Here is a 12,976-nt window from a genome sequence, read left to right on the forward strand (position 1 = left end):
TAGCCTTGCTGCCTCATGACATCGTGGTCCAAGGTTCAATCCCAGCCCCGGGTGACTGTCCTCTCCCAGTATTTGCGTGGGTTTTGCCCCCACAACGCAAAGATGTGCAGGATGGGTGAATTAGCCACACTAAACTGCCCGTTAATTGGAACAAATGAATTGGGTACTCTGAATTTATATTAAAAAATAGCTGCAGGCACTGGATTCAGCAAGAACTGTGGGCCCCAGCAATATTTCAGCAATAGTACTGAAGACGTGTGCTCGAGAACTTGCTGCTTCCCTAGCCAAGCTGTTCCAGTACAGCTACAACACTGCCATCTACCCAGCAACGTGGAAAGTTGTCCAGTTACTTCCTATACACAAAACGCATGGCAAATGCAACCCTGTCAATTTCCACCCCAATTTCCTACTCTCCATCATCAGCAAAGTGATGGAATGTGTCGTTGACAATGCGATCAAGCAACACTTACAACAGCAAAAACTCTCACCGGTGCTCAGCTTAGGGTCTGCCAGAGCCACTCAACACCGAACTTCATTGCAGTCTTGATCTAAACATGGAAAAACAAAGCTAAATTCCAGAGATGAGGAGACAGTCACTGCCGTGACACCATGGTACAATTTGACTGAGTGCAGCATCAAGGAGCCCTAGAAAATGGGAATCAGGAGAATACGCTCCGCTGGTTGGAGTCATACTATACACAAAGGAAGATGGTTGTGGTTGTTGGAGGTCAATCATCTCGGTCCCAGGACATCGCTACTGGCGTTCCTTGGGATAATGACCTTGGCCCATGCATCTCAAGCTGCTTCATCAATGATCTTCCCTCCATGATAAGGTCAGGAGATGTTCGTGGATGACTGCACCATGTTCAAGGGTTCAGCAACATGCACAACTCTTCAGATATTGAATCAGTCCGTGCCTATATACATCAAGACCTGGACAATATTCAGGCTTTAACTGATATGTGGAGAAAATATTACTTTCCACTTAAGTGCCAAGCAATGACCATATTCCCTTAGTATTCAATGGCATTACCATCACTGAATCTCCCATCATCAAAATCATGGGGTCACCACTGACCAGAAATGGAACTCGGCCAGCTTTGTATTACTGTGGCTACAAGGCCAGATCAGAGGCTTGGAATTATGTGGAGACTACCTCACCTGTTGACTCCCCAAGGTTTGTCCACCATCTATAAGACACAGGTCAGGAGTGTGATGTCTGAATAAGCACAGCTTCAACAACACTGAAGAAGCATATTATCATTCAGGACTAAAGCAGCCTGCTCGATTGGCATCCCTTCGACAAGCATTCACTCCCTCCACCACTGACTCACTGTGGTAATAGTGCGCACCATCTGTAAGATGCACTGTTGCAACTCAACAAGGCTTCTTCAACAGCACCTTCCAAACCAATTATCTTGATCACTTAGAAAGCCTACTTGTGACGCTAATAAAGATTCTAAACACAAGGGCAACAGACACATGGGAACACCACCACGTGGAAGTTCTGTCTGTGTGGAGTCTGCACGCTCTCCCTGTGTCTCTGTGGGTTTCCTCTGGGTGCTCAGGTTTCCTCCCACAGTCCAAAGATGTGCAGGTTAGGTGGATTAGCCATGATAAATTGTCCCATAGGGTCGAGGGATGTGTGGGTTAGGTTATGGGGTTACATGGATAGGGGGAAGAGGGCAAGAGTAGAGTGCTCAGCCTAAGGATCAGTGCAGACTCAACAGGCTGAATGGCCTCCTTCTGCACTGTAGGGATTCTATGAAACCACACACCATTCTGACTAGGAACTATATCACCGTTTCCTCACCGTCATTGGGTCAATATTCTGGAACTCCTTCCCTAACAGCACCCTTCAGATGTACCTACACCACATGGGCAGCAACAGTTCAAAAAGGCAGCTCACCACTACCTTCTCGAAGGCAACTAGGAATGGGCAATAAATGCTGGCCCAGCCAGCAACGCCCACACTCCATGAACGAATGAAAAAAAAAGATTTTAAACTTTCACTGACAAGTAGTTACCCTAGAGACCCACAACTAAGTTACCCCAGAGGGAGTTTCAGGTTAAATCATTTCAAACTCCCTCAGAGTAAAAGAAAATGTTTTAATTTCCAAAACAAGTGTAAATTAATGAAGCTTCCACTCCAGTAAGAAATGAAAGGAACAGAGTCCCAATGAATAACCTCTCAGAGTTGCAAACGTTTCCCACTCGAGCTGGTTGGAATGTTGGTGACTAGAAATGTTCACGGAATACTGTTGCTGACTGGAAAGGGATCAGGAATAGTTGCACGGGCACCCTGCGGCCACTGTCCCACGGGCACCCTGCGGCCACTGGCCCACGGGCACCCTGCGGCCACTGGCCCACGGGCACCCTGCGGCCACTGGCCCACGTGGAAATGATTCTGATGTCTTTCCAGTCAGTCAGCGGCAGGATGGGCAATTACCTGGATTCTGAAACAGTTTAAAATCAGAAACTCAAAAGTGGACTGACACGTCATGCCTCAGACTCATTCAGCGTCGTGTTTGAAAAGGCACTAAGGACCTACGAAAGGGAAATGGCTGCATTTAAACCCCGCACACAGACTACCAAATAACTGGTCTTAATCAATTACAAAGCAGGCCATGAAAATACACAAAATGAATAGATTATTAAAACTTTTTGAGTGCTATTTGTTCCACAGCATTTTAAGACTTTGTGGAGGGAGTTCCTACAGAATTTGGGTAGTTCAATTGGTAAATAATGGGACTCTTAATCTCAGGGTCATTGTTTGAATCCTGTTTGAAGTATTCTGTTTGAAATAATGAATTTTTTCTTAAATATTTTATTGAAAATACTTCTTTTGATTGATTTTTTTTTAAACCAACAATTTGTTACAATTAATTCCCCACAGTTTCAGAGTTAATTATCCTAGGCCCAACCATCTTCAGCTGCTTCATCAATGACTTCCTTCCATCACAAGGTCAGACATGTTGATGTTGGCAGATGATTGCACAATGTTCAGCACCCTTCATGACTCCTAACATAGCAGAGAAGTCCACTAGCATCTAGAAGGACAAGAACGAAGAACAAAGAAAAGTACAGCACAGGAACAGGCCCTTCGGCCCTCCAAGCCTGCGCCGATCATGCTGCCCATCTAAATTAAAATCTTCTGCACTTCCGGGGTCTGTATACCTGTATTCCCATCCTATTCATGTATTTGTCAAGATGCCCCTTAAACATCACTATCGTCCCTGCTTCCACCACTTCCTCCGGCAGCAAGTTCCAGGCACCCACTACCCTCTGTGTAAAAAACCTTGCCTCGCACATCTCCTCTAAACCTTGCCCCTCGCACTTTCAACCTATGTCCCCTAGTAATTGACTCCTCTACCCTGGGAAAAAGCCTCTAACTATCCACTGTCTATGCCCTCATAATTTTGTAGACCTCTATCAGGTCGCCCCTCAACCTCCTTTGATCCAGTGAGAACAAACCAAGTTTATTCAACCTCTCCTCATAGCTAATGCCCTCCATACCAGGCAAACATCCTGGTAAATCTCTTCTGCACCCTCTCTAAAGCCTCCACATCCTTCTGGTAGTGTGGCGACCAGAATTGAACACGATACTCCAAGTGTGGCCTCACTAAGGTTCTATACCGCTGCAACATGACTTGCCAATTCTTATACTCAATGCCCCGGCCAATGAAGACAAGCATGCCGAATGCCTTCTTGACTACCTTCTCCACCTGTGTTGCCCCTTTCAGTGACCTGTGGACCTGTACACCAAGATCTCTCTGACTGTCAACTCTTGAGGGTTCTACCATTCAGTGTATATTCCCTACCTGTATTAGACCTTCCAAAATGCATTACCTCACATTTGTCCGGATTCAACTCCACCTGGTTAGCACTGCTGCTTCACAGCAGCAGGGACCTGGGTTCGATTCCCGGCTTGGGTCACCGTCTGTGCGGAGTTTGCTTGTTCTCAGTGTTTGAGGGGTTTCCTCCGGGTGATCCGGTTTTTGTCCCACAAGTCTCGAAAGACGTGCTCGTTAGGTGAATGGGACATTCTGAATTCTCCCTCAGTGTACCCAAACAGACGCCAGAATGTGGAGATTAGGGGATTTTCACAGTAACTTCATTGCAGTGTTAATATAAGCCTACTTGTGACACTCAAAGATTATTGTAAATATATCGCCATTCCTTCACCGTTGCTGCAGCAAAACCCTGGAACTCTGTCCGTAACAGCATAGTGGGTGTACCTACACCCCAGGGACTGCAGCAGTTCAGAAGGCAACTCACCACCACCTTCCAAAGGGAAACCAAGGATGGGCAATAGATGCTTGCCTAACCAGCGACGCCCACATCCCATAAGTGAATTTTTAAAAAATGTTTAAAGTTCAAATGCAGCAAGACCTGGGCAATATCCAGACTTGGGCTGACAAGTGGGCCAGTAATATTCATGCCATACAAATGTTAGGCAATGACCATCTCCAACAATAGAGAATCTAACCATTGCTCCATGACAACGAATGGTGCTAACATCACTGAATCCCTCACTATCAACATCCTGGGGTTACCATTGATCAGAAACTGGCTTGGACCCACCATACCAATACAGTGGCTACAAGAGGTCAGAAGCTGGGAATCCTGCAGCAAGTTACTCACCTCCCGTTTCCCCCAAGTCTGTCCATTTACAAGGCACAAGTCAGGAGCGTGATGGGATACTCACCACTTGCCTGGATGAGTGCAGCTTCAACAATCCTCAGGAAGCTCAACACCATCCAGGACAAAGAAGTCCACTTGATTGTTACCCATTCCACAGTGTGGAACAGTGTGTACCATCTACAGGTTACACTGCAGGAACTCGCCAAGGCTCCTTAAGCAGCAGGTTCCAAACCCACGATCACTACCATCTATAAGGATAAGAGCGGCAGATATCTGGGAACCCCACCATCTAGAGGTGCCCCTCCAAGTCACCCACCACCCTGACTGGGAAATATATCACCGTTCCTTCAGGATCAAAATCCTGGCATTCCCTCCCTAACAGCACACCTCAGAGACTGTAGCGGTTTAAGAAGGCAGCACGCCACCATCTTCTGAAGGACAACTAGCAATGGGCAATAAATGCTGGCCTAGCCAGCGACGCCCACATCCCATAAATACATTTTAAAAAATACAGGCGACAGTTACTAAATGATGGATAAATTGGATGCAAGAACTTGTAATTGGTTAAGGACTGCACAGACCTGAAATTAGGTCACTTGAACTTTCTTGTTTGTCTGGATGAATCCAACAATTTGTTTTATTACAGCCAGCTGACACTCTTGATACTGTGCACATGTAGTTAGTGTACCTCATGTACCGGTACAAATAATCACAGCCATAAATATATGCTGAAATTTACTTGCTTGTTCACTTTTTCCAAAAATAAATCATTTTTAAATTTTAAACTGAAAATAGGATTTCAGGTGATATTTTATCACCAAAAGAGCAGAGGCATAAAGTAAATTTAGCAGCTAAGCATGGTCTACTGTCCATTTAGCCAGCTCACAGCAATCTGAAGGGAAGGAAAGACTCCTTCTCAAAGGTATGGCAGGCTGGCAGCCCCTAACGAGAATGGCCAAAAACATGGGTTACAGAAACTTAGGCCAAGTTAGAATGTATAATACAGAAACAGATCATCCAGCCTAAAAGGTCAACAACGATATTTATGCTGCCCCTCCTCTCACCTAGAATCATCGAGCCCCATCAGCACATCCTTCCATTCCTTTCTTCATGTTTACCTTGCTTCTGCTTAATGGTATCTGTGCTGTCCACCTCAACAACTCCCTGTGGTACCAAGTTGCTCATTCTTATCCCTCCCTGGGTAAAAAGGTTTCTCTTCAATTCTGATTGTTACTAATAAGTTCAATCTTTTATTTATGGCCTTAGCTCGAAGTAGGAGAAGATGGTGGAGAAACAAGAATTTGAGGAGGCATCTCCAAAGAAAGGGGCCTAGGTCACCAAGGGCACACTAATCCTGGGTGAGCCCTGTAAGGTTTTGCGTGCGAGTAGTCAGGAGAATCTGCCTAGGTGGCAGAATGTGTGTATCGTGGGCCTGTCAGAGGGAACAAGTGCTACAGGCTACGTCATGAAGATGCTGGAAAAGTTGGTGGAGGAGAGGATCTTTGACAAGGCCCTGGAGGTTGACCATGCCCACTGGTCCTTGAAGGAGAGGCAGAGGGCTGAGAAGCCGCCTCGGGCAGTGACTACACACAAGGAAAAGATTGAGGTGGGCAAGGGAGACTTGGGACAGCAGGTGGGAAGGGAATTAGATCCGGATTGATCAGGACATTGGTGCCAAGGCCAAGGTAGCGCTCTTTTGGTGCAAGGTTCGATTTGGGGTGTCATATCCGGCCACACTTTGGTTAACTTTCAAGGGCAGGGAGCATTATTGCTTGAAGCTGGAGGAAGCAAATTGCTTTGGTTTTTTTAAATTAAGGTGCAAGTTAGCGTGGCCAATCCACCTGCCCTGCACATCTTTAGGTTGTGGGGGTGAGACCCACACAGAAATGGGGAGAATGTTCAAACTCCGCACGTACAGTGATCGACCAGGATCAAACCGGGGTTCTCAGCTTTGTAAGACAGCAGTGCTAACCACTGCGCCACCGTGCCGCCCGAATGACTATGTTCAGGAGCATGGATTAGGGGAGGGCTAAGGAAGGGAACTTTGTACTTTTTGTATGGTTCATGATGTTTACGCTGGTTCTTGATTGTATATTTGTGTGTATGTGGGCTTTTTCCTGTTGTTTTATTATTTTGTCTGATTCGTATGAGGCGTTTATGTACATGGGACAGGGGGGTTAGGTGGGTTGTTTGGTTTACACAAGGTGGGGAACTTGGGGGTAGGTCGAAGAGGGGACTTTATGGTGCCAGCAGACTGGGGAGATGGGTAGGTCGGAGGGTTTAGGTTGGGCATTCAGGTGGGAGCTACCATGCTAGCAGGATATGCCAGTGAAACGGAAGCAGTGGGGGGTGCGGTGGGTAGTCCGAGTGGGTGGGGGGGGTGGGAGGGGGGGGTGAGAGAATATAGTTGGTTGGTTGATTTTAGGCAAGGGCGGAGGGGGTGGCCAATTTGGATGGGCCCAGGATAGCGAGGCGACAGATGTTTGTTCAGGGTTTGTGTTAGGGGATGATTTCGGACCTTAGTAAAGAGAGAGGGCAGAAACCCCTGGCGAGGATTGTAACACGAAATGCACATTGGTAAAATTAAACGGTCCCTGATGTTTGTGCACCTAACGAGGCTGAGGGCAGGTGTGATTTTCCTACAGGAACCAGATCTACGAGTGAAGGATCACCTGTGGCAAAGGAAGAGTTGGGTGTGGCAAAAATTCCACTTGGGGCATGATTCAAAGTCGTGCGGGGTTGCGACCCTGTTCAGTAAAAAATAGTGAGTTTATGGTGGCCAGGGAGATGCAGGAGCAGGCGGGTAGGTTTATGATAGTGAGTGGGGTATTAGCGGAGGCATTGGTGGTGTTAGTGAATGTGTACGCAATCGGGAAAATGTGGACTTTATGAAGAAGTGGTCAGTGGCCGTCCTGGATTCGGATTCTCACTAGTTGATCATGCGGACACCTGGAAGAGAGGGAATATTCCTTCTTCTCACATGTTCACTGAGTATACTCCCATATTGATATTTTTTTATGATGGGTAAGGCGGTTCCGTTGGGGGTTGTAGGGGCAAAGTATGGAGGTACAATGATTTTGGACCATGCACCACATTATTTGGATGTGAGGTTTAGGACGGGCGGGCAGAGAGACGATGGGGAGGTGGAGGTTGGATGCGGCGTTTTTGGCAGATAAAACATTTTGTGACAAGGTGGCATTGACGGTTAAGAACTGGACCTGTGGGGGGCATGTGGTGCAGTGTATAGCACTGGGACTGCGGCACTGAGGACCTGGGTTTGAATCCTGCCCCTGGGTCACTGTCCGTGTGGAGTTTGCACATTCTCCCCGTGTTTGCGTGGGTTTCACCCCACAACCCAAAGATGTGCAGAGTAGGTGGATTGGCCACGCTAAATTGCCCCTTAACTGGAAAAAGAGAAATGCGTACTCTAAATTTCAAACAAAACTACATGCGCTCAAAAATAGAGAGGTCGCTGGAGCCATGATCTGGGAGGCATGGGGTGGGGGGTGGGGAGAAATTATTTTGGACAAGGCCCATAGAGAGAGTTGAGAGGGAGGAGAGGCAGAGATCGTTATTGTAGATGTGGATCTCAGGTACTCGGTGGCCCGACTAGGGAATTGATGGTGGAAAGAAAGAAATTGCAGGGGCAGTTTGAACGGTTGACAATGGTGGATCAACCAAGGAGGGAAGTATAAGGATGGGGAAAAGGCTAATAGCCTACTAGCCCATCAGCTGAGGCAGAGGCAAGGGAAATTGTGGAGGCAAGGGCAGCGGGGAGGAGAGTTGGTGACGGAGTCGGCGAATATAAATGTGGTTTTTGAGGCCTTTTATCAGGGGCGCCATAGTGCTGAATCTAGTGGGGAGGAGGCAGACATAGGAAAGTTCTTGGATGGGTTGGTGTTCCCAAGGGTGGAAGACGGTAAGTGTCAGGCATTGGAAGAGCCAAAGGGGCTGCACGAGGTAATGGAGTATGTGGTATGATGCAGTCGGGGAAGGTGCCAGGGCCGGACGGCTTTCCGGTGGAATTTTATGAACAGTTTTCGGCAGAAGTGGCTCCTCATCTTTTGAGCATGTTTACTGAATCATTGGAAAGGGGGGCATTGTTGGCATTAATTCGTTGATCCCGAAAAAGGACAAGGATTCAATGGAGTGTGGGTCTTACAGGCCCATCTCATTATTGAATACGGACATGAAAGGTTTCATATTTTAGGGTGTATAGGGGGACATGGCATAGATGCCCGTTGTCGCCACTATTGTTTGTGTTGGCGATTGAGCCCTTGGCGATTGCGCTCCGAGCTTCGAATAAGTGGCGGGGGGGGGGGTTTATACGCTGAGAATTTATTGTTGTATGTGGTGAATCCATTGGAACGCATGAGTAGAATTATAGACTTGTGGAAATTTGGGGCATTTTCCGGGTATAAATTGAATGTTGGTAAAATGATGTCTTCCCGGTGAATGCCCTGGGGAGACGTATGGACTTTGGGGCCTTGCTATTTAAGGTGGCCAGTGTTAGCTTTTAGTCTCTGGAGATTCAGGTGGTGCATGACTGGGCAACTCTGCACAAGTGGAATCTGATGGGGGTTCGAAGGGAGCTGAAAAGGTGGGACGCCCTGTATCTGTCGCTGGCAGAAGGGTACAGGTGGTGACGATGAATGTGTTGCTGAGGTTTTTATTTATTTTTCAATCCCTACCAATTTTCCTTCCAAAGGGGTTTTTGCAGACGTGATAAACTGATGTTGGAGTATGTTTGGGCAGGCAAGAAGCCGAGGGTCAGTAGGACCTTGCTGCAAAGCTCCCAAACCTGTTGCATTACTATTGGGCAGCGAATGCAGAGAAGGGGAAACGGTGGTGGGGGAGGGAGGTCAGACTGGGTTCATGTTTGATTTGATTTGGATTTGATTTATTGTCACAGGTACCGAAGTACAGGGAAAAGTGTTTTTCTGCAGCCGAGGGAACGTACACAGTACGTACATAGTAGACAAAAAGAATAATCAACAGAGTACATTGACAAATGATACATTGACAAACAGTGATTGGTTACAGTGCGGAACAAGGGGCCAAACAAAGCAAATACATGAGCAAGATGGAGGACTCTTGTAGGGGCTCGAGTCTGAGGGCCCTGGCAACATTAAGGGGGGTAAGAAGCCAGTTTGTAGAGGGCAGGTTTGCAGGGCTGGAGAATGCGTCAGAGAGATTCAAGTTGCCAAGGGGGAGTGAGTTTAGACACTGGCAGATACATGATTTTGCGCGGAAGGAACTGCCATAGTTTTTGCCAGAGAATCTGTTGCTAGAGAAGTTGTTGGCCCCAGACGAGTGGGGGGTGGAGAGAAAATTGGGGATATCTCTGGGTGGTTGGGGGAGAAGGGGACAGCACCAGTGGAAGGGATAAAGCAGAAGTAGGAGGAAGAGTTAGGGATCGAGATGGGTTGGGGAGTTTGGAGTGAAATAACACCTTGGATCAACTCAACCTCCTCGTGTGTGGATGAGCCTTATAACGTGGTACATAGGATTCACATGATCCGGAGCAGTGGATTTTCCTCAGTAGTAGAGGATGTATGCGAGAGGTGAGGGTGGGGGCTGGCCAACCATGCTCACATGTTCTGGGGGTGTGCAAAGCTGGACAGTTTTTGGGAAGCGGTGTTTGAGAGCTTGTCGGCGATTGTGGGTGTCAAGATGGCGCCGTGCCCACTAGCGGCGATTTTTGGGGTGTTGGAGGTGCCGGGGTCACAGGAGGAGAAGGAAGTGCATGGTAAAATAGAACTGAGTCAGCACGGCTTTGTCAAAGGGAGGTCGTGTCTGACAAATCTGTTAGAGTTCTTTGAGGAAGTAACAAGCAAGTTAGACAAAGGAGAACCGGTGGATGTGATTTATTTAGATTTCCAGAAGGCCTTTGACAAGGTGCCGCATAGGAGACTGTTAAATAAGAACCCATGGTGTTAAGGGTAAGATCCTGGCATGGAATAGAGGATTGGCTGACTGACAGAAGGCAGAGAGTGGGTATAAAGGGGTCTTTTTCTTTTTCAGGATGGCAGCCAGTGACTAGTGGTGTGCCTCAGAGGTCTGCGCTGGGACCACAACCTTTCACAATATACATTAATGATCTGGAGGAAGGAACTGAAGGCACTGTTGCTAAGTTTGCAGATGATACAAAGATCTTCAGAGGGACAGGTAGTATTGAGGAAGCAAGGGGGGGCTGCAGAAGGATTTGGACAAGCTAGGAGAGTGGGCAATGAAGTTGCAAATGAAATACAATGTGGAAAAGTGTGAGGTTATGCACTTTGGAAAGGGGAATTTAGGCATGGACTATTTTCTAAATGGGGAAATGCTTAGGAAATCAGAAACAAAGGGACTTGGGTGTCCTTGTTCACGATTCTCTCAAGGTTAACATGCAGGTTCAGTCGGCAGTTAAGAAGGCAAATGCAATTTTAGCTTTCATGTCAAGAGGGCTAGAATACATGACCAGGGATGTACTTCTGGAGGTTGTATAAGGCTCTGGTCTGACCCCATTTGGAGTACTGTGAGCAGTTTTTGGCCCCATATGTAAGGAAGGACATGCAGACCTTGGAAAGGATCCAGAGGAGGTTCACAAGAATGCTCCCTGGAATGAAGAGCTTGTTGTATGAGGAATGGTTGAAGACTCTGGGTCTGTACTCGGAGTTTAGAAGGATGAGGGGGGATCTTATTGAAACTTACAGGATACTGCGAGGCCTGGATAGAGTGGACGTGGAGAGGATTTTTCCACTTGTAGGAAAAAGTAGAACCAGAGGACACCATCTCAGACTAAAGGGACGATCCTTTAAAACAGAGATGAGGAGGAATTTCTTCAGCCAGAGGATGGTGAATCTGTGGAACTCTTTGCCACAGAGGCTATGGTGGCCACATCACTGAGTGTCTTTAAAACAGAGATAGATAGGTTCTTGATTAATAAGGGGATCACGGCTTATGGGGAGAAGGCAGGAGGATGAAAAAATATCAGCGATGATTGAATGGCGGAGCAGATTCGATGGGCTGCGTGGCCTAATTCTGCTTCTATGTCTTATGGTAGATAGATGGTGGACAGGCTTTGGGTGGAGTCAGGAGGTGCGTTACACGCCGTAGGATTCCTAGCCTTTGATCTGCTCTGGTAGCCACAGTATGGTAACCCGCAGGATGTTGATATGTACCATGTTTATTTTGAGGTGTTTGTGTTGACGTGTCTGACTGTGTTAGGAATATAATTAACTGGAGAGCTAAATAGCTCAGCTGAGGGGTATCACAATTTACTTTTCAAAGGACAATGCTTAACGAAATCAAAGTCTCTGTTCGGGAGTGTGCTTGCGAATGTGTTGTCTCTGGTGTAGGACACCACAACCTGTACACGTGCTGTGCCTAAGTATGGAATCAAAACACCATGAAGAGTGGGGAATGTCCAAAGGTATTCTCAGCAGAATGTTCCATGACAATAGCATAAAGCCAAATATTTCAGCAATTATGAACGCTCAGACTACAAGCATAAAGTCTTTGCTCTTCCGTGTCTCCTCCTCCTTGAACAGGCTTGGAGATTGCATGGTGGGAGCTATTTTTAGGAGCGTCACTAATCTCATTGCTCCCAGATTTGCAATCCTGCAGATGTTGAGATGATGCCAACTCGCAGGGACACGAATGGCCACAAACGTTATTGTTTAGATCTCAGATAACAACACGTATTGCTTCCAGCCATTGACGATTGCCCATGTGCAGAAAATCGGACACTACTTCTGTTGCCCAACTGGCACTTGTATAATACAGTATGTCAAAGGGGAGAACTGTGGTGGCGCAAAACAGAAAGATAAACAGGTCACATAGAGAGAGATAAGAATTGTCTGGACTTCAATTGCGCTGTGTCCAGAGTGTGTCCTTAGTATGGTATTGATTACTTTATCACCAGCAACCAGAGTAATGCTTGGCCATTCCGCTGGAGTTGGGAAATACATCACTGAAGCTAAAGCAAAACCCAACCAATATAACGGACAGGTGCAGTTTGGGCATTAAGTTCAATGGAAAGCAACAGTGAAAAGGGGTACAGTGGGCGGCCCATCCAAATTTACTTGTTTTACACGACCATCAAAGTTAAAATTATCCCTGTTGGGTAATGCAAAAACAATCAAAAATATTCAAAAAGTTATTTTCTTTTTAAAAGAAAATGCATCAGTTGCAATAATACCGGACATCAACATTTTTTTTACATCCAACTGCAATACGAGTCAGTCCCTGCTTTGCTGTGACATAACTGTGGGGTCAGTCACATGCCGCTGTACTTGGATATCGAGTGGCAGATCATCAGTTAAACGCCACAGCTTGCGATTTATTTTCT

The 12,976-nt window shown here is 46.8% G+C and overlaps 1 protein-coding gene across 2 annotated transcripts in view; it reads right to left on the reverse strand.

Moving 5' to 3' along the window:
* The window catches only part of LOC119970052 (coiled-coil domain-containing protein 171-like), a 282,328-nt gene that overhangs the window by 197,931 nt on the left and 71,421 nt on the right, over window positions 1-12,976 (reverse strand). The gene's annotated exons all lie outside the window — the stretch shown is intronic.

Source organism: Scyliorhinus canicula, chromosome 8 (assembly GCF_902713615.1).
Source record: "Scyliorhinus canicula chromosome 8, sScyCan1.1, whole genome shotgun sequence".
Taxonomy (NCBI): domain Eukaryota; kingdom Metazoa; phylum Chordata; class Chondrichthyes; order Carcharhiniformes; family Scyliorhinidae; genus Scyliorhinus; species Scyliorhinus canicula.